This window comes from Olea europaea, unplaced genomic scaffold, assembly GCF_002742605.1.
Source record: "Olea europaea var. sylvestris unplaced genomic scaffold, O_europaea_v1 scaffold67, whole genome shotgun sequence".
Lineage (NCBI taxonomy): Eukaryota > Viridiplantae > Streptophyta > Magnoliopsida > Lamiales > Oleaceae > Olea > Olea europaea.
Window position 1 is genome coordinate 1,065,762 of NW_019265079.1, and position 23,045 is coordinate 1,088,806.

Sequence of the window (23,045 nt, forward strand, 5' to 3'; positions counted from 1 at the left end):
GCAAAGTTCAATCGGTATGAACCTCGCTACATGTACACTATGGTGAACCCTTTAATTTACATTTCGACACGTGACATTACCTTATTTGACAGTTTAAATTTCAAACAATTTTCCCATCCAATTGACTCTTGACAATAACGCAAGTGCCAAATGACGTGTTAAAAATCTTGTTACATGTACACTATGATTCACACTTTAGTTTACACTTTGGCACGTGACATTACCTTGTTTGAGAGTATAAATTTCAAACAGTTTTTGCAAGCAATTGACACATGAAAACAATGTAAGTTTCAAACAACGTGTCAAAAATCAATGTACAAATAACAAAGTTCAATCGGTAAGAACCTTGCTACATGTACACTATGGTGTACACTTTAGTATACACTTTATCACGTGACATTACCTTGATGGGCAGTTTAAATTTCAAACAGTTCTCCCATTCAATTGACACTTGACAGCAATAGAAGTGTCAAACAAGGTGCCAAAAATCAGTGTACAAATAGCAAAGTTCAGTCGGTATGAACCTTGCTACATGTACACCATGGTGAACCCTTTAATTTACACTTCGGCACGTGACATAACCCTGTTGGACAGTTTAAATTTCAAATAGTTTTTCCAACCAATTAACACTTGACAACAATGCAAGTGTCAAACAACGTATCAAAAATTAGTGTACAAATGACAAAGTTCAACCTGTAAGAACCTTACTTCGTGTACACTATGGTGTACACTTTAGTCACACTTTGTCACACGACATATCCCTGTTGAACACTTTAAATTTCAAATAGTTTTCTCATCCAATTGACACTTGACAACAATTCAAGTGTCAAACAACGTGTCAAAAATCAATGTGCAAATAGCAAAGTTCAATCTATAAGAACTTTGAGACATGTGCGCTATGGTGTACACTTTAGTTTACACTTTATCACGTGACATTACCTTGTTCGGCAGTTTAAATTTCAAACAGTTTTCCCATCCAATTGACACTTGACAACAACGCAAGTGTCAAATAACGTGTCACAAATTAGTGTACAAATAGTAAAGTTCAATCGGTAAGAACCTTGCTACATACACACTGTGGTTTACACACATTAGTTTACACTTTGCCACGTGACATTACCCTATTCGACAGTTGAAGTTTCAAACAGTTTTCCCGTCCAATTTACACTTGACAACAATTTAAGTGTCAAACAACGAGTCGAAAATCAGTGTACAAATAGCGAAGTTCAATAGGAAAGAACCTTGCATCATGTATACTATGGTGTTCACTTTAGTTTACACTTTTCCATGTGACATATCCTTGTTGGATAGTTTAAATTTCAAATAGTTTTCCCATCTAATTGACATTTGACAACAATACAAGTGCCGACCAACATGTCAAAAATCAGTGTACAAATAACAAAGTTCAATCAGGAATAGTTTACACCTTGTTACATGACATTACCCTGTTCGACAGTTTAAATTTCAAACAGTTTTTCCATCAAATTTATACTTGACAACAATGCAAGTGTCAAACAACTTTTCAAAAATCAGTGTACAAATAGCAAAGTTCAATCGACACGGACCATGTTACATGTACACTATGGTGTACTCTTTAGTGTACACTTTGCCACGTGACATTGCCCTGTTGGACAGTTTAAATTTCAAACCATTTTCCCATCCAATGGACACTTGAACACAATGCAAGTGTCAAACAATGTGTCAAAAATAATTGTACAAATAGCAAAGTTGGATTGGCATGAACATTGCTATATGTACACTATGGTGTACACTTTATTTTACACTTTCCCACGTGACATTACCCCATCGGACCGTTTAAATTTCAAATTGTTTTCCCATCCAATTGCGACTTGACAACAATGCAAGTGTCAAACAACATGTCAAAAATCAGTGTACAAATAGCAAAGTTCAATTAGTAAGAACTTTGCTTCATGTACACTATGGGAAGAACTTTGATTTACACTTTGTCACGTGATATTGCCCTATTGGATTGTTTAAATTTCAAACAGTTTTGCAATCCAATTGGCACTTGATAACAGTGCAAGAGTCAAACAAAATGCTAAAAATCAGTGTACAAATAGAAAAGTTCAATCTGTAAGAACCTTGCTTCATGTACACTATGGTGTACACGTTACCAAGCGACATATCCCTGTTGGACAATTTAAACTTTAAACAGTTTTCCCATCCAATTGACACTTGACAACAATGCAAGTGTCAAACAACGTGTCCACAATAAGTGTACAAATAACAAAGTTCAATCGGTAAGGACTACACTACATAAACACTATGATGTATACTTTAGTTTACACTTTACCACGTGACATTACCCTGTTGGATAGTTTAAATTTCAAAAAAATTTCCCATCCAATTGATAGTTGACAACAATTTAAGTGTCAAACAACATGTCCAAAATCAATGTCCAAATAGCAAAGTTCAATCGGTAAGAACTTTTCTACATGTATACTACGGTTTACACTTTTGTTTACACTTTGCCACGTGACATTACCTCGCTGGACAGTTTAAATGTTAAATAGTCTTCCCAAGTGTCAAACAACGTGTTAAAAATCGACGTACAAATACCAAAGTTCAATCGGTAAGAACCTTGCTTCTTGTACACTGTATAATACACTTTAGTTTACACTTCACCACGTGATATTACCCTATTGGACAATTTAAATTTAAAATGATTTTCCCAGCCAATGGATACTTGATAATAATGCAAGTGTCATGTCAAAAATCAGCGTACAAACAGCAAAGTTCAATCTGTAAGAACCTTACTACATATACACTATAGTGTGTACTTTAGTTTACACTTTACCACTTGACATTACCCTGTCGGACATTTTAAATTACAAATAGTTTTCCCACCTAATTGACACTTGACAACAATGTAAGTGTCAAACAACGTGTCAATAATCAGTGTACAAATAGCAAAGTTCAATCGGTAAATAACCTTGCTTCATATGCACTACAGTGTACACTTTGGTTTACATTTTACCACTTGACATTACCCTATCGGATAGTTTAAATTTCAAAAGGGCTTCCCACTCAATTGACACTTGACGACAACGCAAGTGTCAAACAACATGTCAAAAATTAGTGTACAAATAGCAAAGTTCAATTGGTAAGAACCTTGCTTCATGTACACTGCAGTGTACACTTTAGTTTAGAGTTTGCCACGTGACATTACCCTATTGGACAGTTCAAGTTTCAAACAGTTTTCCCATCCAATTGACACTTGACTACAATTCAAGTGTCAAACAATGTGTTCAAAATCAGTGTACAAATAGCGAAGTTCAATCGATAAGAACCTTGATACACGTACACTATGGTGTACAGTTTAGTTTACACTTTGCCACGTGACATTACCCTGTTTGACAGTATAAATTTCAAACTATTTTCGCATCCAATTGACACTTGACAATAATACAAATGTTAAAGAACGTGTCAAAAATTAGTTTACAAATAGCAAATTTCAATCGGTAAGAACCTTACGACATGTACACAAAGGTGTACACTTTAGTTTACACTTTACCACTTGTCATTACCCTGTTGAACAGTTTAAATTTCAAACAATTTTCCCACTCAATTGACACTTAATAACAATGCAAGAGTCAAACAACGTGTCAAAAATTAGTGTACAAATAGTAAAGTTCAATCGGTAAAAACCTCGCTTCATGTACGCAATGGAGCAAATTTTGGTTTACACTTTGCCACGTAACATTACCTTGTTGGGCAGTTTTAATTTCAAACAGTTCTCCCATCCAATTCATATTTGACAACAATGTAAAAGTTAAACAACCTGTCAAAAATTAGTGTACAAATAGTAAAGTTCAATCGGTAAGAACCTTACTACATGTACACTATGGTGTATACTTTACACGTTATCACGTGACATTACCCTATTGAACAATTTAAATTTCAACCAATTTCCCAATTCAAAAGACACTGGACAATAACGCATGTGTCAAACAACGTGTCAAAAATTAGCGTACAAATAGCAAAGTTCAATCGGTAAGAACTGTGCGACATGTACACTACAATATACACTTTAGTTTACTCATTGCCACTTGACATTACCATGTCGGACAGTTTAAATTTGGAATAGTTTTTCCACCCAATTGACACTTGACAACAATGCAAGTGTAAAAAAATCTGTCAAAAAATCAGTGTACAAATAGCAAAATTCAATCGGTAAGAACCTTGCTACATGTACACTATGGTGTACACTTTTGTTTATACTTTGCCATGTGACATTACCCTATTGGACATTTTAAATTTCAAGCAGTTTTCCAATCCAATTGACACTAGACAACAATGCATGTTCAAACAACGTGTTAAAAATCAGGGTACAAATAACAAAGTTCAATCGGTAAGAACCTTGCGACATGTACACTACGGTGCACACTTTAGTTTACACTTTGGTGTACACTTTAGTTTACACTTCGCCAGGTGACATTACCCTATTGGACAGTTTAAATTTCAAACAGTTTTTCAATCCAATTGACATTTGACAACAATGTAAGTGTCAAACAACCTGTCAAAATCAGTGTGCAAATAGCAAAGTTCAATTGGTAAGAACCTTGCTTTATGTACACTATGGTGTAAAATTTAATTTATACTTTGCCACGCGACATATCCCTGTTGGGCAGTTTAAAATTCAAACAGTTTTCTCATCCAATTGACATTTGACAATAATCCAAGTGTCAAATAACGTGTAAAAAATATGTATACAAATAGCAAAGTTCATTCGGCAAGATCCTTGAGACATGTACACAATGGTGCAGACTTTAGTTTACACTTTGTCACGTGACATATCCTGTTGGACAGTTTAAATTTCAAACAGTTTTCCTATCCAATTGACACTTGACAACAATGCAAGTGTTAAACAACGTGTCAAAAATCAGTGTATAAATAGTGAAGTTCAATCAATAAGAACCTTATTACATGTACACTATGGTGTACACTTTAGTTTACATTTTGTCACGTAACATTACCCTTTTCAACAGTTTATATTTCAAATAGTTTTCCCATCCAATTGACACATGACAACAGTGAAAGTGTCAAACAATGTGTCAAAAATCAGTGTACAAATTGCAAAGTTCAATCAATAAGAAATGCAACTGTCAAAAAATGTGTCAAAAATAAGTGTACAAATAGCAAAGTTCGATCGTTAAGAACGTCGGTTCATGTACACAATGGCGTACATTGTAGTTCACACTTTACCACGTGATATTACCCTATTGGACAGTTTAAATTTCAAACAGTTTTCCCACCCAATTGACACTTGACAACAATGCAAGTGTCAAACAACGTGTCCAAAATTAGTGTACAAATAGCAAAGTTGAATCGATAAAAACCATGCTGTATGTACACTATAGTATACACACTTTAGTTTGCACTTTGCCACATGACATTACGCTGTTGGACAGTTTAAATTTCAAATAGTTTTCCCTCCCAATTGACACCTGATAACAATACATGCGTCAATCAACATGTCAAAATCAGTATACAAATAGCAATGTTCAATCGGTAAGAACCTTGCTTCAGGTACACTGTGGTGTACACTTTAGTTTACCCTTTGCCATAGGACATATCCCTGTTGGACAGTTTAAATTTTAAACTCTTTTTCCATCCAATTGACACTTGTCAACAATGCAAGTGTCAAACAATGTGTCAATAATCAGTGTATAAATAGCAAAGTTCAATCGGTAAGAACCTTGCTTCATTTATACTATGGTGTATACTTTAGTTTACCCTTTACCATGCGACATATCCCTGTTGAACAGTTTAAATTTCAAACAGTTTTCCCATCCAATTGATGCTTGACAACAGTGCAAGTGTCAAACAACGTGTCACAAATCGGTGCACAAATAGCAAAGTTCAATCGGTAAGAACCTTGCTACATGTACACTATGGTGTACACACTTTAGTTTATACTTTGTCACATGATGTTACCCTGCTGGACAGTTTAAGTTTCTAATAGTTTTTGCATCTAATTGACACTTGACAAGAATTCTAGTGTCAAACAGCGTGACCAAAATCAGTGTACAAATAACAAGTTTCAATCGGTAAGAACCTTGCATCATGTACACTGTGGTGTACACTTTAGTGTACACTTTACCCCATGACATTGTCCTATTGGACAGTCACAAATAAGTGTACAAATAGTAACGTTCAATCGGTACGAACATTGCTATATGTACACTATGGTGAACACTTTATTTTACACTTTGCCATGAGAAATTACCCCGTCGGACAGTTTAAATTTCAAATAATTTTTCCATCTAATTGACACTTGACAACAATGCAAGTGTCAAACAACGTGTCAAAAATCAGTACACAAATAGCAAAGTTTAATCGATAATAATTGCTAGTGTCCAATAACGTTTCAAAAATCAGTGCACAAATAGCAAAGTTCAATAAGCAAGAACCTTGCTTCGTGTACACTTTGGTATACACTGTCACGTGACGTTATCCTATTGGACAGTTTAATTTTCAAACAGTTTTCCTATCCAATTGACACTTGACAATAATGCAAGTGTCAAACAACATGTCAAAAATTAGTGTATAAATGGCAAAGTTCAATATGTAAGAACCTTGCTTCGTAGACATTATGGTTTACACCTTAGGTCACACTTTGCCATGTGACATATCCCTGTTGGACAATTTAAATTTCAAATCATTTTCTCATCCAATTGACACTTGACAACAATTCAAGTGTCAAATACTTATCAAAAATCAATGTACAAATAGCAAGTTTCAATCGGTAAGAACCTTGAGACATGTGCGTTATGGTGTACACTTTAGTTTATACTTTACCACATGACATTACCATGTTGGGCAGTTCAAATTTCAAATTTTTTCCCATCTAATTGACACTTGACAATAGCGCAAGTGTCAAACAACGTGTCACAAATCAGTGTACAAATAGCAAAGTTCAATCGATAAGAACCTTGCTACATATACACTATGGTGTACACACTTTAGTTTACACTTTGCCACGTGATATTATCCTATTCGATAGTTCAAGTTTCAAATAGTTTTCCCATCCAATTTACACCTCACAACAATTCAAGTGTCAAAGATCGTGTCCGAAATCAGTGTACAAATAGCAAAGTTCAATTGGATAGAACCTTGCATCATGTACACTATGGTGTACACTTCAGTTTACACTTCTCCACGTTACATATTCTTGTTGGATAGTTTAAATTTCAAACAGTTTTTCTATCTAATTGACACTTGACAACAATACAAGGGTCGAACAACGTGTCAAAAATTAGTGTACAAATAACAAAGTTCAATTAGAAATAGTTTACACTTTGTTATGTGACATTATCCTGTGGGACAGTTTAAATTTCAAATAGTTTTCCCATCAAATTTACACTTGACAACAATGCAAGTGTCAAACAATTTTTCAAAAATCAGCGTACAAATAGCAAAGTTCAATCAACATGGACCATGTTACATGTACACTATGGTGTACTCTTTAGTGTACACTTTGCCACGTGACATTGCCTTGTTGGACAATTTAAATTTCAAACGGGTTTCCCACCCATTTGACACTTGACAACAATGCAAATGTCAAACAACGTGTCAAAAATCAGTACACAAATAGCAAAGTTTAATCGGTAAGAATCTTGCGACATGCACACTATGGTGTACACTTTAGTCTACACTTTGCCACGTGACATTATCCTATCTGACACTTAACAACAATTCAAGTGTCAAACAACGTGTCAAAAATTAGTGTGCAAATAGCAAAGTTCAATCGGTAAGAACCTTGCTTCATGTACACTATGGTGTACACTTTGGTTTACAATTTTTCAAATGACATTACACCCTATTGGACAGTTTAAATTTCAAACTGTTTTCCCATCCAATTAACACTTGACAACAATTCAAGTGTCAAACCACGTGTCAAAAATTAGTGTACAAATAGCAAAGTGCAATCGGTAAGAACCTTACTCCATGTACACTATGGTGTACACTTTAGTTTACACTTTGCCACGTGACATTACCTTGTTAGACAGCTTAAATTTCAAATTGTTTTCCCATCCAATTGACACTTGACAATAATGCAAGTGTCAAACAACGTTTCAAAAATTAGTGTACAAATAGCAAAGTTCAATCGGTAAGAACCTTGCTACATGTACACTATGTCGTACACTTTAGTTTACACTTCGTCACGTGACATTACCCTCTTGGATAGTTTATATTTCAAATAGTGTTCCGACCCAATTAACACTTGACAGCAATGCATGTGTCAAATAACGTGTCGAAAATCAGTGTACAAATAGCAAAGTTCAATCGGTAAGAAGCTTTCTACACGTACACTATGGTGTACACTTTAGTTTACACTTTGCCACGTGACATTATCTTGTTGGACAGTTTAAATTTCAAACTATTTTCACATCCAATTGACACTTAACAAGAATGCAAGTGTTAAACAATGTGGCAAAAATCAGTGTACAAATTGCAAAGTTCAATCGATAATAACCTTGCTTCATGTACACGATGGTGTACACTTTGGTTTACACTTTATCATGTGATAATATCCTGTCGGACAGTTTAAATTTCAAATGATTTTCCCACCCAATTGACACTTGACAACAACGTAAGTGTCAAACTACGTGTCAAAAATCAGTGTACAACTGGCAAAATTCAATCGGTAAGAACCTAGCTCCATGTACACTATGGTGTACACTTTGGTTTACACTTTGCCACGTGAGATTACACTGTTGGACAGTTTATATTTCAAACTATTTTCCCATCCAATTGACACTTAACAACAACACAAGTGTCAAACAACGTGTCACAAATCAGTGTACAAATAACAAAGTTCAATTGGTAAGAACCTTGCTACATGTATACTATGTTGTGCACACTTTAGTTTACACTTTGCCACGTGACATTACCCTGTTGGACAGTTCAAGTTTCAAGCAGTTTTTCCATCTAATTGACACATGACAACATTTCAAGCATCAAACAACGCGTCCAAAATCAGTGTACAAATGGCAAACTTCAATCAGTAAGAACTTGCTACATGTACACTACGACGTACACTTTAGTTTACACTTTGCCACTTGACATTTTCCTGTTGGATAGTATAAATTTGAAACTGTTTTCCCATCCAATTGACACTTGATAATAATGTAAATATCAAACAATGTGTCAAAAATTAGTGTACAAATAGCAAAGTTCAACCGATAAGAACATTACAACATGTACACTACGGTGTACACTGTAGTTTACACTTTCCCACTTGACATTACCCTGTCGAACAGTATAAATTACTAACTATTTTCCCACCCAATTGGCACTTGATAACAATGCAAGTGTCAAACAACGTGTCAATAAGTGTACGAATAGAAAAGTTTAATTAGTAATAACCTTGCTTCATGTACACTACGATGTACACTTTGGTTCATACTTTGTCACGTGACATTACCCTTTTGGACAGTTTAAATTTCAAACTGTTTTCCCATCCAATTGTCACTTGACATTAATGTAAGCATAAAACAACGTGTTAAAAATCTGTGTACAAATAGCAAAGTTCAATCGGTAAGAACCTTGCCACATGTACACTATAGTGTACACTTTAGTTTACACTTTGTTACGTGACATTACCCGATTGGACAGTTTAAATTTCAAATAGTGTTCCGACCCAATTAACACTTGACAACAATGCAAGTGTCAAATAATGTGTCCAAAATCAGTGTACAAATAGCAAAGTTCAATCGGCAAGAACATTGCTACATGTACACTATGGTGCACACATTAGTTTACACTTTGTCACGTGACATTAGTCGGTTCGATAGTTTAAATTTCAAATAGTTTTCCCATCGAATTGACACTGGACAACAATGTAAGAGTCCAACAACGTGTCAATAATCAGTGGACAAATAGCAAAGCTCAAACGGTACGGACCTTGCTACATGTACACTACGGTGTACACTTCAGTTTACACTTTGCCACATAACATTACCATGTTGGACAGTTTAAATTTCAAACAATTTTCCCATCCAATTGACATTTGACAATAATGTAAGTGTCAAATGCCATGTTTAAAATCAGTGTACAAATAGCAAAGTTCAATTGGCAGGAACCTTGCTACACGTACACTATAGTGCACACATTAATTTACACTTTTTCATGTGACATTAGCCTGTTGTACAGTTTAAATTTTAAACAGTTTTCTCATCGAATTAACAGTTAACAACAATGCAAGTGTACAACAACGTGTCAATAATTAGTGTACAAATAGCAAAGTTCAATCGGTATGAACCATGCTACATGTACACTACGGTGTACACTTTAGTTTATACTTTATCACGTGACATTACCGTATTTCACAGTTTAAATTTCAAACAGTTTTCTAATCCAATTGACATTTGACAATAATACAAGTGTCAAACTACGTGTCAAAAACCAGTGCACAAATAGCAAAGTTAAAATGGTAAGAACATTGTTACATGTACACTACGATGTACACTTTTGTTTACACTTTACCACTTGACATTATCTTGTCGGACGGTTTAAATTTCGAATAGTACTCCCACCCAGTTGAAATTTAACAACAATACAAGTGTTAAACAACGTGTCAAAAATCAGTGCACAAGTAACAAAGTTCAATCGATAAGAACCTTGCTATGTGTACAGTATGGTGTACACTTTAGTTTACAATTTGCCACTTGACATTAACCTTTCGGATAGTTTAAGTTTCAAAAAATTTTCTCATCCAATTGACACTTGATAACAATGCAAGTGTCAAACAACGTGTCAAAAATCAGTGTACAAATAGTAAAGTTCAATCGTTAAGAACCTTGCTATATGTTCTCTTTGGTGTACACTTTAGTTTACACTTTGCCAGGTGACATTACCCTATTGGATAGTTTAAATTTTAAACATTTTTCCAATCCAATTGACACTTGACAACAATACAAGTGTCGAACAATGTGTCAAAAATTAGTGTACAAATAACAAAGTTCAATCGGTAAGAACCTTGCTTCATATACACCATGGTGTACACTTTAGTTTAAACTTTGCCACGTGACATATCCTTGTCGGACAGTTTAAAATTCAAACAGTTTTCCCATAAAATTGACTTTTGACAACAATGCAAGTGTCAAAAATCGTGTAAAAAACCTGTATACAAATAGCAAAGTTTATTCGGTAAGACCCTTGAGACATGTACACTATGGTGTACACTTTAGTTTACACTTTATCACGTGGTATTACCCTGTTAAACAGTTTAAATATCAAACAATTTTCCCATTCAATTGATACTTGGCAACAATGCAAGTGTTAAACAACGTGTTAAAAATCAGTGCACAAATAGCGAAGTTCAATCAATATGAACCATACTGCATGTACACTATGGTGTACACTTTAGTTTACACTTTGCCACGCGACATTACCCCTTTCAACAGTTTAAATTTCAAATAATTTTTCCACCCAATTGACACTTGGCAACTATGCAAGTTTCAAACAACGGGTCAAAAATCAGTGTACAAAAAATAAAGTTCAGTCGACAAGAACATTGCTACATGAACACTATGGTGTACACTTTAGTTTATACTATGTCATGTGACATTACCCTATTTGATAGTTTAAATTTCAACTAGTTTTCTAATCCAATTGATATTTGACAACAATACAAGTGTCAAACTATGTGTCAAAAATCAGTGTACAAATAGTAAAGTTAAAATGGTAAGAACCTTGCCACATGTACACTACTGTGTACACTTTGCCACTTGACATTATCCTGTCGGATAGTTTAAATTTCGAACAGGTCTCCCACCCAATTGAAATTTAACGACACTGCAAGTGTCAAAAATCAGCGTACAAGTAGCAAAGTTCAATCGATAGGAACCTTACTACGTGTACACTACGGTGTACACTTTAGTTTACAATTTGCCACTTGACATTACCCTATTGGATAGTTTAAGTTTCAAAAAATTTTATCATCCAGCTGACACTTGACAACAATACAAATGTCAAACAACGTGTGAAAAATCAATGTACAAATGTCAAAGTTCAATCGATAAGAACCTTGCTACATATTCTCTTTGGTGTACACTTTAGTTTACACTTTGCTAAGTGACATTACCCTATTGGATAGTTTAAATTTTAAATAGTTTTCCAATCCAATTGACACTTGACAACAATGCAAGTGTCAAACAACGTGTCAAAAATCAGTGTACAAAATAGCAAAGTTCAAACGGTAAGAACCTTGCTTCATGACTTTAGTTTACACTTTGCCACGCGACATATCCCTGTTAGGCAGTTTAAAATTCAAATAGTTTTCCCATCCAATTGACTTTTGACAACAATGCAAGTGTTAAACAACGTGTGCAAAATCTGTATACAAATAGTAAAGGTCATTCGACAAGGCCCTTGAGACATGTACACTACGGTGTACACTTTAGTTTTCACTTTATCACATGACATTAGCCTGTTGGACACTTTAAATTTCAAATAGTTTTCTCATCCAATTTTCCCATCCAATTGACAGTTGACAATAATGCAAGTGTTAAACAACCTGTCAAAAATTAGTGTACAAATAGCGAAGTTCAATCAATAAAAACCTTACTACATGTACACTATGGTGTACAATTTAATTTACACTTTGCCACGCGACATTACCCTTTTCGACAGTTTAAATTTCAAATAGTTTTCCCATCCAATTGACACATGTCAGCAATGCAAGTGTCAACCAACGTGTCAAATATCAGTGTACAAGTTGCAAAGTTCAATCACTAAAAACTACAACTGTCTAACAACGTGTCAAAAATAAGTGTACAAATAGCAAAGTTCAATTGGTAAGAACCTCGCTTAATGTACACAATGGCGTACATTTTGGTTTACAATTTGCCATGTGACATTAACCTGTTGGACAGTTTAAATTTCTAACTATTTTCCCACCTAATTGACACTTGACAACAATGCAAGTATCAAACAACGTGTCAGTAATCAGTGTGCTAATAGCAAAGTTTAATCAGTAATAACCTTGCTTCATGTACACTACTGTGTACACTTTGGTTCACACTTTACCACGTGACATTACCCTATTGGACAGTTTAAATTTCAAACTATTTTCCCATCCAATTAACACTTAACAATAATGCAAGTGTCAAACAACGTGTTAAAAATCTGTGTACAAATAGCAATGTTCAATCGGTAAGAACATTGCCACATGTACACTATACCATATATTTTAGTTTACACTTTGCCACGTGACATTACCCTGTTGGACAGTTTAAATTTCAAACAGTGTTCCGACCCAATTAACACTTGGCAACAATGCAAGTGTCAAACAACGTGTCGAAAATCAGTGTACAAATAGCAAAGTTCAATCGGCAAGAACCTTGCTACATATACACTATGGTGCACACATTAGTTTACACTTTGTCACTTGACATTAGCCTGTTTGATAGTTTAAATTTTAAATAGTTTTCCCATCGAATTGACACTTGACAACAATGCAAGTGCCCAACAACGTGTCAATAATCAGTGTACAAATAGCAAAGTTCAATTGGTGCGGACCGTGCTATGTGTACACTACGGTGTACACTTTAGTTTACACTTTGCTACATGACATTACCACGTTGGACAGTTTAAATTTCAAACAATTTTCCCATCCAATTGACATTTGACAACAATGTAAGTGTGAAACGACATGTTTAAAATCAGTGTACAAAAAGCAAAATTCAATTGGCAGGAACCTTGCTACACATGCACTATGGTGCACACATTAGTTTACACTTTGTCACGTGACATTAGCCTGTTGGACAGTTTAAATTTCAAATAGTTTTCTCATCAAATTAACAGTTGACAACAATGCAAGTGTACAACAACGTGTCAATAATTAGTGTACAAATAGCAAAGTTCAATCGGTACGGACCATGCTACATGTACACTACGGTTTACACTTTAGTTTACACTTTACCACATAATATTACCCTATTGGATAGCTTAAATTTCTAACAATTTTCTTAGCCAATTGACATTTGACAACAATGCAAGTGTCAAACGACATGTTTAAAATTAGTGTACAATTAGCGAGGTTCAATGGGCAAGAACCTTGCTGCACGTACACAATGGTGCACACATTAGTTTACATTTTGTTACGTGACACTAGCCTGTTGAACAATTTAAATTTCAAACAGTTTTCTCATCGAATTGACACTTAACAACAATACAAGTGTCCAGTAACTTGTCAATAATCAATGTACAAATAACAAAGTTCAATCGGTATGGACCATGCTACATGTACACTACGATGTACACTTCAGCTTACACTTTGCCACGTGTTATTACCCTATTGGACAATTTAAATTTTAAACAGTTTTCCCATCCAATTGAAACTGGACAACAATGCAAGTATCGAACAATATGTCCAAATCAATGTACAAATAGCAAAGTTCAATCAGTAAGAACCTTGCTACATGTACACTACGGTGTACACTTTAGTCTACACTTTGGCACTTGACATCACCTTGTCGGACAGTTTAAGTTTCTAACAGTTTTCCCACCCAATTGACACTTGGCAACAATGCAAGTGTTAAACAATGGGTCAAAAATCAGTGTACAAATAGTAAAGGCCCTTGAGACATGTACACTACGGTGTACACTTTAGTCTACACTTTGGCACTTGACATCACCTTGTCGGACAGTTTAAGTTTCTAACAGTTTTCCCACCCAATTGACACTTGGCAACAATGCAAGTGTTAAACAATGGGTCAAAAATCAGTGTACAAATAGTAAAGGCCCTTGAGACATGTACACTACGGCAAGTGTCAAACAACATGTCAAAAATCAGTGTACAAATAGTAAAGGCCCTTGAGACATGTACACTACGGCAAGTGTCAAACAACATGTCAAAAATCAGTGTACAAATAGCAAAGTTCAATCGGTAAGGACCTTGCTACATGTTCTCTTGGGTGTACGGTTTAATTTACACTTTGCCAGGTGACATTACCCAATTGGATAGTTTAAATTTCAAACAGTTTTCCAATCTAATTGGCACTTGACAACTATACAAGTGTCAAACAATGTGTCAAAAATCAGTGTACAAATAGTAAAGTTCAATCGATAAGAACCTTGCTTCATGTACACCATGGTGTACACTTTAGTTTAAACTTTGCCAGGCGACATATCCCTGTTGGGCAGTTTAAAATTCAAACAATTTTCCCATCCAATTGATTTTTGACAACAATGCAAGTATCAAACAATGTGTAAAAAATCTGTATACAAATAGCAAAGTTCATTCGGCAAGACCCTTGAGACATGTACGCTGTGGTGTACACACTTTAGTTCACACTTTGCCACGTGACATTACCCCTCTGGACAATTTAAATTCCAAATAGTTTTCCTATCCAGTTGATACTCAACAACAATTCAAGTGTCAAACAACAAGCTAAAAATCAAGGTACAAATATCAAAGTTCAATCGGTAAGAACCGTGCTACATGTACACTATGGTGTACACTTTAATTTACACTTTGCCACGTGATATTACCCTATTGGGAAATTTAAATTTCAAGTAGTTTTCCCATCTAATTGACACTTGATAGCAATGCAAGTGTCAAACAATGTGTCAAAAATCAGCGTACAAATAGCAAAGTTCAATTGGTAAGAACATTGCTACATGAACACTATGGTGTACACTTTAATTTGTACTTTGTCACGTGATATTACCCTATTTGACAGTTTAAATTTCAAACAATTTTCTAATCCAATTGATATTCGACAACAATGAAAGTGTCAAACTATGTATCAAAAATCAGTGTACAAATAGCAAAGTTAAAACGGTAAGAACCTTACTACATGTACACTACGGTGTACACTGTGCCACTTGACATTATCCTGTCGAATAGTTTAAATTTCAAACAATTCTCCCACCCAATTGAAATTTAACGACAATATAAGTGTCAAAAATAAGTGTACAAGTAGCAAAGTTCAATCGATAAGAACCTTGCTACATGTACACTACGGTGTACACATTAGTTTACAATTTGCCACTTGACATTACCCTATCGGACAGTTTAAGTTTCAAAAAAAATTCTCATCTAGTTGACACTTGACAACAATGCAAGTGTCAAACAACGTGTGAAAAATCAATGTACAAATGTCAAAGTTCAATCGGTAAGAACCTTGCTGCATGTTCTCTTTGGTGTACACTTTAGTTTACACTTTGTCACGTGACATTAACCTATTGGACAGTTTAAATTTCAAACAATTTTCCCATCCAATTAACACTTACAAAAATGCAAGTGTTTAACAATGTGTCAAAAATCAGTGTACAAATAGCGAAGTTCATTCAATAAGAACCTTACTACATGTACACTATGGTGTACACTTTAGTTTACACTTTGCCACATGACATTACCCCTTTCGACAGTGTAAATTTCAAATAGTTTTCCCATCCAATTGACACATGACAACAATGCAAGTGTCAACCAACGTGTTAAAAATCAGTGCACAAATTGCAAAGTTCAATTAATAAGAAATGCAACTGTCGACCAACGTGTCAAAAATAATTGTGCAAATAACAAAGTTCAATCGGTAAGAACCTCACTTAATGTACACAATGGCGTACATTTTGGTTTACACTTTGCCACGTGACATTACCCTGTTGGACAGTTTAAATTTCAAACAGTTTTTCCACCCAATTAACTCTTGACAACAATGCAAGTGTCAAACAATGTGTCCAAAATCAATGTACAAATAGCAAAGTTCAATCGGTAAGAACCGTGCTACATGTACACTATAGTATACACATTTTAGTTTGCACTTCCATGTGACATTACGTTGTTGGACAGTTTAAATTTCAAATAGTTTTCCCTCCCAATTGACACTTGATAACAATGCAAGTGTCAATCAACATGTCAAAAATCAGTGTAAAAATAGCAATGTTCAATCGGTAAGAACATTGCAACATGTTCACTATGGTAATCACTTTACTATACACTTTGCCACACGTCATTACCCTGTTGGGCAGTTTAAATTTCAAACAGTTTTCCCACCCAATTAACAGTTGACAACAATGCAAGTTTCAAACAACGTGTCAAAAATTAGCGTACAAATAGCATAGTTCATTCGGCAAGACCCCTGAGACATGTACACTACGGTGTACACTTTAGTTTTTACTTTGTCACGTGACATTAGCCTATTGGACAATTTAAATTTTAAACAATTTTCCCATCCAATTGACACTTACAACAATGCAAGTGTTAAATAATGTGTCAAAAATCAGTGTACAAATAGCGAAGTTCAATCAATAAGAACCTTACTACATGTACACTATGGTGTACACTTTAGTTTACACTTTGCCACACAATATCACCCCTTTCGACAGTGTAAATTTCAAATAGTTTTTCCATCCAATTGACATATGACAACAATGCAAGTGTCAACCAACGTGTCAAAAATCAGTATACAAATTGCAAAGTTCAATCAATAAGAAATGCAACTTTCGACCAACGTGTCAAAAATAATTGTGCAAATAGCAAATTTCAATCGATAAGAACCTCACTTAATGTACACAATGGCGTACATTTTGGTTTACACTTTCCCACGTGACATTACCCTGTTGGACAATTTAAATTTCAAGTAGTTTTCCCACGCAATTAACTCTTGAAAATAATGCAAGTGTCAAACAACGTGTCCAAAATCAGTGTACAAATAGCAAAGTTGAATCGGTAAGAACCATCCTGCATGTACGCTATAGTATACACACTTTAGTTTCCACTTTGCCAAGTGACATTTCACTGTTCGACAGTTTAAATTTCGAATAGTTTTCCCTCCCAATTGACACTTCATAAAAATGCAAGTGTCAATCAACGTGTCAAAAATTAGTGTACAAATAGCAATGTTCAATCGGTAATAACATTGCGACATATACACTATGGTGAACACTTTACTATAAACTTTGCCACGTGACATTACCATGTTGGACAGTTTAAATTTCAAACAGTTTTCCCACCGAAGTGACAGTTGACAACAATGCAAGTGTCAAACAATATGTCAAAAATTAGTGTACAAATAGCAAAGTCCAATCGGTAAGAACCGTGCTACATGTACACTGTGGTGTACACACTTTAGTTCACACTTTGCCACGTGACATTACCCTTCTGGACAATTTAAATTCCAAATAGTTTTCCTATCCAATTGACACTCGACAACAATTTAAGTGTCAAACAACAAGCCAAAAATCAGGGTACAAATATCAAAGTTCAATCGGTAAGAACCGTGCTACATGTACACTATGGTGAACACTTTAGTTTACACTTTAACACGTGACATTACCCTGTTGGGCAATTTAAATTTCAAGTAGTTTTCCCATCTAATTGACACTTGACAGCAATGCAAGTATCAAACAATGTGTCAAAAATCAGCGTACAAATAGCAAAGTTCAATCGGAAAGAACCTTGCTACATGTACACTTTAGTTTACACTTTACCACGTGACATTACCCTATCGGACAGTTTAAATTTCAAATAGTTTTCCCATCCAATTGACACTTGACTACAATGCAAGTGTCAAACGACGTGTCAAAAATTAGTGTACAGATAGCAAAGTCTAATCGGGAAGAACCTTGTGACATGTACACTACGGTGTACATAGTTTGGACTTTGCCACGTGACATTACCCTGTTGGACAATTTAAATTTCAAATAGTTTTCCTAGCCAATTGACACTTGACAACAGTGCCAGTGTCGAACAAAGTGTCAAAAATCAATGTACAAATAGCAAAGTTCAATTGGTAAGAATCTAGCTTCATGTACGCTATGGTGTACACTTTAGTTTACACTTTACCACGTGACGTTACCTCGTTGAATAGCTTAAATTTTAAACAGTTCTCCCATCCAATTGACACTTGATAATAATGTAAGTGTCAAACAACGTGTCAAAAATCAGTGTACAAATAGTAAAGTTCAATCGGTACGAACTTTGCTACATGTGCACTGTGGTGTACACTTTAGTTTACACTACGACTCATGACATTACCCTATTGGACAGTGTAAATTTCAAACAGTTTTCAAATTCAATTTATACTTAACAACAATGCATATGCAAAACGATGTGTCAAAATTTAGTGTACAAATAGCAAAGTTCAATCGGTAAGAACATTGCTATACGTACACTATGGTGCACACTTTAGTTTATACTTTGCCACGTGACATTACCCTATTTGACAGTATAAATTTCAAATAGTTTTCCCATCCAATTGACCCTTGATGACAACGCAAGTGTTAAACAACGTGTTAAAAATTAGTGTATAAATAGCAAAGTTCAATCGGTAAGAATCTTGCCACATATACACTATGGTGTACACTTCAGTTTACACTTTGTCACTCGACATTACTTTGTTGGAGGGTTTAAATTTCAAATAGTTTTCCTACCTAATTGGCACTTGACAACTATGCAAGTGTCAAACAACATGTCAAAAATTAGTTTACAAATAGCAAAGTGCAATCGGTAAGAATCGCGCTACATGTACACTATGGTGTACATTTCAGTTTACACTTTGCCACTTTACGTTACCCTGTTGAGCAGTTTAATTTCAAATAGTTTCCCATCCAATTTACACTTTACAACAATACAAGTGTCAAACAACGTGTCAAAAATCAGTGTACAAATCGTAAATTACAATCGGTAAGAATCGTGCTACATGTACACTATGGTGTACACTTCAGTTTACACTTTGCCACGTTAAGTTACCCTGTTGAGCAGTTTAAATTTCAAACAGTTTTCCCATCCAATTTACACTTGACAACAATGCAAGTGTCAAACAACGTGTCAAAAATCAGTGTACAAATAGCAAAGTTCAATCGGTAAGAAACTTGTAAATGTAAACTATGTTGTAGATTTTAGTTTACACTTTGGCATGTGACATTACCCAGTTGGATATTTTAAATTTCAAACAATTTTCCTATCCAATTGACACTTTAGTTTGCATTTTTCCATGTGCATTACCCTGTTTGAAAGTTTAAATTCCAAACAGTTTTCCTATCTAATTGACACTTGACAAAAATGCAAGTGTCAAATAACGTGTCAAAAATTAGTGTGCAAATGTCAGTGTTCAATCGATAAGAATCTCGCTACATGTACGCTATGGTGTACTTTTTATTTTACACATTGACACTTGACATTACCCAGTTGGACAGTCTAAATTTCAAATAGTTTTTGCTTCTAATTGACATTTGACAACAATGTAAGTGTCAAACAGCGTGTCAAAAATCAGTTCACAAATAGCAAAGTTCCATCTCTAAGGACCGTGCTACACGTACACTATGGTGTACACTTTAGTTTACACTTTGTCACATCACATTACCTAGTTGGGCAGTTTAAATTTCAAACACATTTCCCATCTAATTGACACTTGACAACAACGCAAGTGTTAAACAACTTGTCAAAAATTAGTGTACAAATAGGGAAGTTCAATTGGTAAGAACCTTGCTGCATGTACACTATGGTGTTCACTTTAGTTTACACTTTGCCACATGACAAGACCTTGTTGGACAGCTTAAGTTTCAAACAGTTTTCCCATCCAATTGATCCTTTAAAACAACTCAAATGTCAAACAGTGTGTCCAAATCAGTGTACAAATAGCAAAGTTCAATCGGTAAGAACCTTGCTACATGTACACTATGGTGTACACTTTAGTTTACAATGTGCCACAGGACATTACACCGTCAGACAGTTTAAATGTCAAACAGTTTTCCCATCCAATTGTCACTTGACAACAATGTAAGTGTCAAACAACGTGTCAAAAATCAGTGTTCAAATACCAAAGTTCTATCGGTAAGAACCTTTCTTCATGTGCACTATGGTGCACACATTAGTTTACATTTTGCCATGTGACATTACCCTGTTGGACAATTTAAATTTCAAACACTTTTCCCTCCCAATTGACACTTGACAACAATAGAAGTTTTAAACAACGTGCCAAAAATTAGTGTACAAATTGCAAAGTTCAATCGGTAAGAACAATGCTACATATGCACTATGTTGGACACACTTTAGTTTACACTTTGCCATGTGACATTACCCTGTTGGACAGTTTAAATTTCAAATAGTTTTCCTATCCATTTAACACTGGACAACAGTGCAGGTGTCAAACAACATGTCAAAAATCAGCGTACAAATAGCAAAGTTCAATCGGTAAGGATCATACTACATGTACACTATTGTGTACACACTTTAGTTCACACTTTGCCACGTGACATTACCCTTCTGGACAATTTAAATTCCAAACAGTTTTCCTATCCAATTGACACTCGACAACAATTCAAGTGTCAAACAACAAGCTAAAAATCAGGGTACAAATATCAAAGTTCAATCGGTAAGAACCGTACTACATGTACACTACTATGTATACTTTAGTTTACACTTTACCACGTGACATTACCCTGCTGGGCAATTTAAATTTCAAGTAGTTTTTCTATCTAATTGACACTTGACAGTAATGCAAGTGTCAAACAATGTGTCAAAAATCAGTGTACAAATAGCAAAGTTCAATCGGAAAGAACCTTGCTACATGTACACTATGGTTTACACTTTAGTTTACACTTTACCACGTGACATTATCCTGTCGGACAGTTTAAATTTCAAATAATTTTCCCATCCAATTGACACTTGACTACAATGCAAGTGTCAAACAACGTGTCAAAAATTAGTGTACAGATAGCAAAGTCCAATCGGGAAGAACCTTGCGACATGTACACTACGATGTACATAGTTTAGTTTTGACTTTGCCACGTGACATTACCATATTGGATAATTTAAATTTCAAATAGTTTTCCTAGCCAATTGACACTTGACAACAGTGCCAGTGTCGAACAAAGTGTCAAAAATCAATGTACAAATAGCAAAGTTCAATCGGTAAGAATCTAGCTTCATGTACACTATGGTGTACACTTTAGTTTACACTTTACCACGTGACGTTACCTCGTTGAATAGCTTAAATTTCAAATAGTTCTCCCATCCAATTGACACTTGACAATAATGTGAGTGTCAAACAACGTGTCGAAAATCAGTGTACAAATAGTAAAGTTCAATCGGTACGAACCTTGCTACATGTGCACTGCGGTGTACACTTTAGTTTACACTACGACTCGTGACATTACCCTATTGGACAGTGTAAATTCCAAACAGTTTTCAAATTCGATTTATAATTAACAACAATGCATATGCAAAACGATGTGTCAAAAATTAGTGTACAAATAGCAAAGTTCAATCGGTAAGAACATTGCTATACGTACACTATGGTGCACACTTTAGTTTAAACTTTGCCACGTGACATTACCCTATTTGAAGTATAAATTTCAAATAGTTTTCCCATCTAATTGACCCTTGACCACAACTCAAGTGTCAAACAACGTGTTAAAAATCAGTGTATAAATAGCAAAGTTCGATCGGTAAGAATCTTGCCACATATACACTATGGTGTACACTTTAGTTTACACTTTGTCACTCGACATTACTTTGTTGGACAGTTTAAATTTCAAATAGTTTTCCCACCTAATTGGCACTTGACAACAATGCAAGTGTCAAACAACGTGTCAAAAATCAGTTTACAAATAGCAAAGTGCAATCGGTAAGAAACGCGCTACATGTACACTATGGTGTACACTTCAGTTTACACTTTGCCACTTTACGTTACCCTGTTGAGCAGTTTAAATTTCAAACAGTTTTCCCATCCAATTTACACTTTACAACAATACAAGTGTCAAACAACGTGTCAAAAATAGTGTACAAATAGCAAAGTTCAATCGGTAAGGACCGTGCTACATGTTCACTATGGTGTACACTTTAGTTTACACTTTGTCACGTCACATTACCTAGTTGGGCAGTTTAAATTTCAAACACATTTCCAATCTAATTGACACTTGACAACAATGCAAGTGTTAAACAAATTGTCAAAAATTAGTGTACAAATAGGAAAGTTCAATTGGTAAGAACCTTGCTGCATGTACACTATGCTGTACACTTTAGTTTACACTTTGCAACATGACAAGACCTTGTTGGACAGCTTAAG